The sequence below is a fragment of the Piliocolobus tephrosceles genome, chromosome 18, assembly GCF_002776525.5.
Source record: "Piliocolobus tephrosceles isolate RC106 chromosome 18, ASM277652v3, whole genome shotgun sequence".
Taxonomy (NCBI): Eukaryota; Metazoa; Chordata; class Mammalia; order Primates; family Cercopithecidae; genus Piliocolobus; species Piliocolobus tephrosceles.
In genome coordinates, this window is record NC_045451.1 from 63,397,059 (window position 1) to 63,402,495 (window position 5,437).

General features: G+C 40.5%; 1 long non-coding RNA gene across 1 annotated transcript in view; it reads right to left on the reverse strand.

Annotated features, from left to right (window-relative positions):
- Positions 1-1,149: 1,149 nt before the first annotated feature.
- The window catches only part of LOC111553564, a 7,484-nt gene continuing 3,196 nt past the window's right edge, over positions 1,150-5,437 (reverse strand). Inside the window, exons 2-3 of the long non-coding RNA XR_002734984.1 lie at positions 4,047-4,217; positions 1,150-1,882 (exon numbers count right to left, since the gene is read on the reverse strand). This is a non-coding gene — a long non-coding RNA (uncharacterized LOC111553564). The remainder of the gene's footprint in view (positions 1,883-4,046; positions 4,218-5,437) is intronic.

The window sequence follows — 5,437 nt, forward strand, 5'->3', positions numbered from 1 at the left end:
GAGGAGGAGGAGAAGGAGAAAAGATAAGTTTGAGAGAAGTTTGTATGCATTTCGCTCTTTCACCCTTCTCCTCACCCACCCACCTTCTCTGCCTCAGCATCATATACTCATATTTTTTAAACCCTATCTGATCACCCCCTGCTATGAGATTCTACAAATTCCATTTATTGAAGTCTTATTTCTTTCTGACATTCATTTGACCTTGATCCTGTAACCGTCCCACTGGAAGACAAAACATGATCATGATTCAGGCTCTGAATGGGGAAGGAGAGGAAAATTCTACCGAAAATACAATAAACTTATTTAAAGGAAGTAAAGTAAAGACCACTTTTAAAGTGGTCTCAAGGCCGGGTGTGGTGGCTCACACCTGTAATCCCCACACTTTGGGAGGCCGAGGTAGGCAGATCATAAGGTCCAGAAATGGAAACAATCCTGGCCAACACAGTGAAACCCCATCTCTATTAAAAAAAAAAAAAAATACAAAAAAATAGCCAGGCGCAGTGACACGCACCTGTAGTCCCAGCTACTCCAGAGGCTGAGGCAGGAGAATCGCTTGAACCCAGGAGGTGGAGGCTGCACTGAGCCGAGATTGTGCCACTATACTCCAGCCTGGACAACAGAGCAAGACTGTGTCTCCAAAAAAAATAAAATAAAATAAAATTATTAAGTGGTCCCAAGACACCACTTTAAAAGAAAAAAATGACAATTCGATTATTGGCTAGCTAAAAATCACATTCTGATAACTATAAAAAATGTACATATTTCACTTGCTTTATATGTTATGTTACATATTGTACTTTACTCTCTCAAAATAGTATCCTTTCTCTTGTCTCTTTTATTCATCAGCACGGTTATTCAGTAATAACCAGCACGGTTATTCCTCTCTAAGGAACCATATTAAAACAGGAAAACTGCATCAAACAGTACAGTGACCTTGCCTGACCAGCTTGACTAACCCAACAACGAGGGCTCTGCCACCTAACAGATGCTCACCCTTTGGCAAATTTCATTAAAAGTTCAATAACCCAACAAGGTCCAGACTGATTCTCTATAAGATTATAGGATTTTTCTATACTATTGGGTATTATACTATTAATACCACAAATACCAAAATATATCTCAATTTTCATCATCAATTCTGGAAGACAGTATTTTGATATTTTATTATAAAAACATAATACACTGTAAATAGCCAGCACAGCAAAAGAGTATACTCTAGAAACCACTGACTACAATAGACTATCAATACATTAGTAAATCATACCTATAAATTTTACAAACAGTATTGATATTAGTTTGACTTTTTACAACGTACCTGCTAATACATTAGCAAATAATTCATTGCAGGAGATTAGAGTGCATAACATCCTCATTAAAAATATATTGATATAAACTTTTAAAAAACTATTATATCTGTAACTTAAGCCATGGTTTCTTTTTTCACCAAAATTATATCAGAGTATTTAGAGTAACTATAACTTAAATAAGTGTATTCGCACTTTTTTCACTCAACAAATATTTCTTGAAGCCTAGTTTGTACCTGGGGAAAAAATAATACACAAAAGAGAAATAGAGTCTAGCCCTGGGAATTTATAGTCCAGTAAGGGAAAGAGACAAGTAAGCAGACAGAATACAATGCAGAGCAATGAGTGTCATGATGGGGAAGTCTAAGCTGTTCTGGTAGTGCCTAAGGAAGCCCTTAACCCATTCTTGAGAGGTCATGGAAGCTTCTAGAAGGAAGGGACAATTAATCTTGTAAAATTAAAAATCACGTAAAATTGAAGGGGCAATTACCTGTAAAATGAGGAGCAAGGGTTGACACAACAGAAGGAGAATGGCAGAGATGGTGAAGATTTATGGCAGGGAAACTACGTTCCAAAGCCTAGAAGTAAGAAACAAGGTACATTCTTTGAGGTCCTGAAATAGGTTTCCTATGGCCATAATATCCAAAGATTTAAAATGCTTTGTAGACTTCTATGTGAACAAAATTTATTTTACATAAATTAACTTAAAACTTCCTCTCATGCTGTGGCTGTTTTACTGATGGGATGGTTGCACCTTTGATGCGTGGATGCACTGATGCCACTGCTGCACTGACGCATTGATGCCATTGGTGCATGGATACTATAGATGCCTTGAGGCACTGATGCATAGATACCATTTGTGCATTGCTGCATTGCTGCCACTGATGCAGTCCCTCAGGGATCTTCAGCCATTTGTCAGTAAGAGCAACTCTTTCCTTCCCTCTCTGACAACATAATCATAATTGGTTAATTGATGTTATTTAGATAAGTTCTGTGCTTTTGCCTATATAGACTACTTTGTTGTTGATGTTTTGAGCCAGAGTCTCGCACTGTGGCCAGGCTGGAGTGCAGTGGCATGATCTCGGCTCACTGCAGCCTCTGCCTCCTGGGTTCAAGTGATTCTCCTGCCTCAGCCTCCTGAGTAGCTGGGATTACAGGCGCGTGCCTCCACACTCAGCTAATTTTTGTATTTTTAGTAGAGACAGGGTTTCACCCTGTTGGCCAGGATTGTCTCGGTCTCCTGATCTCATAATCTGCCCGCCTCGGCCTCCCAAAGTGCTGGGATTACAGGCGTGAGCCACCGCGCCTGGTCACCTATACAGTATTAACTATAGTTAATATGCCCTATTAACTAGAGCCAGATATACTACTCCAGGAACATAAGTCATCAAATTTTAGAATTAGTCCATCCTGGGAAACATGGCAAAACCCAGTCTCTACAAAAAGTACAAAAATTACCCAGGCATGGTGGCATGTGCCTATAGTCCCAGCTACTCAAGAGGCTGAGGTGGGAGGACTGGTTGAGGCTAGGAGGTCGAGGTTGCAGGGAGCCATGACTGTGCCACTGCACTCCAGCCTGGATGACAGAGCAAGACCTGTCTTTAAAAAATGTAAATAAATAAATAAAGTTTTTGAGTTATTTATTCAGTGCCAAATTTATTTACTCCTGGGCATTTTCCCCTTCTTCTTCATTCATATGCTGTGGTATTTGTAGATAATAGTTTGAATAATTTTTTTATCAATACCTCTTGGACAATAATGAAAATTGATCTTTTGTCTCAATGTTGTATATTACAGATAACACTGTAATACCAAATTTAATTTCTTCCTCGTATATGCTTTTATTATTTTCCGTTTCTGTGGTCTCATCAGAAACTCTTCCTGCTGCTCTCATTCTGTCAGTTCACTGTGGAAATCCATGACCACAGAGGACTTGAAGAGGTAAACAGCTAACATTAGGACTCTCTAGATTATTTTCAAAATAGGAAGTATTTTTGCAAAACCTAAACCACTCAGATCTATACACTACAAAAGTATGCCTTTTCCATTTTTATTTTCTTTAACCTCTTTAAGCCTAGTCCTGTGGGGAGAGTCATGCCTACCTCACATGCCTAACAAATGAAGGCTGCCTCGTGTTAATAGGCGGAAGGTCTGTCTTTGAGTTGGATGGTAAGGATAGAACACAGAACAAAGCCAAAACCAAACATGCTCACTTTTACTGAAACAATATAAATTCCCAAAACGAAATGCAAACGTGGGTATTTAAGAAACTAGCAGTTTCCAGGGAGAAAGGAGTTGATTTTTCCAGGTTGCTGCAGATTTCTTAGCCCTTCTGGGTTTCCATTATTAAAACACAACTGAAGGCTTCTCTTGACATGGAGCCACAGCAGCTTGGATCAGAAATGCATCTTTTTTTGTTTTTTTGTGTTGTTTTTTTTTTTTTTTGAGACGGAGTCTTACTGTGTCGCCCAGGCTGGAGTGCAGTGGCTGGATCTCAGCTCACTGCAAGCTCCGCCTCCCGGGTTCATGCCATTCTCCTGGCTCAGCCTCCAGAGTAGCTGGGACTACAGGAGCCCGCCACGTCACCTGGCTAGTTTTTTGTATTTTTTAGTAGAGACGGGGTTTCACCGTGTTAGCCAGGATGGTCTCAATCTCCCAACCTTGTGATCCGCCCGTCTCGGACTCCCAAAGTGCTGGGATTACAGGCTTGAGCCACCGTGCCAGGCCAGAAATGCATCTTACTGTAGTGTGTTGTTAGAAAGACTTCCTTCTGATGATTCCACAACTCCTCAGATGTAGTCAAGGAAGATTCTTCACCTCAATATATATAAATATTCAAAACTGAGTTGCTGCAATCACTCGCAATAGTGAGCAGCATGTCCTAGCCCAGTGCCGAGCACTTAGTGGGAGTAGCTGGGAAAAAAAAAAAAAAAAAATGTTAAGTTCATTCATGAAGAATTTCCCAAACACTGATAAAGAAAAGACCAATAAACTAGTAGAAAAATGGCCAAACATATTGACATACAGTTCACAGAAAAGGAAAGACAAAATGGCTCTGGAGCATGTGAAATGATGTTCAAAATTACTCAACATAAGAGAAGCGCAATTTAAGGCCAGGCGTGATGGCTCACACCTGTAATCCCAGCACTCTGGGAGGCCAAGGCAAGTGGATCACCTGAGATCAGGAGTTCGAGACCAGCCTGGCCAACATAGTGAAACCCCATCTCTACTAAAAATACAAAATTAGCCAGGCGTGGTGGCAGGGCCTATAGTCCCAGCTACTTGGGAGGCTGAGGCAGGAGAATTGCTTGAACCCAGGAGGCAGAGGTTGCAGTGAGCTGATACTGTGCCACTGCACTCCAGCCTGGGCAACAAGAGCAAAACTCAGTCTCAAAAAAAAGTGCAACTTAAAACAACACTCAGTCATCATTTTTCAATTTCTGAAAAATGTTGATAGGTAACATTTAATAACACTCTGTTGGTAAGAATATGGGAAAATAAGCAGTATAATTGCTTATGGCAAGAACGTAAGTTGATTCAACCTTTCTGAAGTACAGTTTTGCAATATATATCAGATCATCTACTCATAAACACAGAAAATTCCTTTTCTAGGAATTATATAGATATATTCAAACAAGTACAAAACAACACATGTACAAGATATACACTGCAGCGTTACTTGTTATAGTAAAAGACTAGAAACAACCTATAAGTCTATCAATAGGTGACTGGCTAAATAAATTATGATATATCCACTCAATGAAATATCCTACAGCCAGCAGGGTGCTGGAGCTCATGCCTGTAGTCCCAGCACTTTGGGAGGCCAAGCCGGGCAGGAGTTCGAGACCAGCTTGGCCAACATGGCAAAACCCCATCTCTACTAAAAAAATACAAAGAATTAGCTGAGCATGGTGGCAGGTACCTGTAATCCCAGCTACTCGGGAGGCTGAGGCAGGAGAATTGCTTGAACCCAGGAGGTGGAGGCTGCAGTGAGCCGAGATCATGCCATTGCACTCCAGCCTAGGCACCAAAAGTCAAAAACAAAGAAAGAAAAGAAAAGAAAAGAAAAAAGAAAAGAAAAGAAAGAGGAAGGAAGGAAGGAAGGAAGGAAGGAAGGAAGGAAGGAAGGAAGG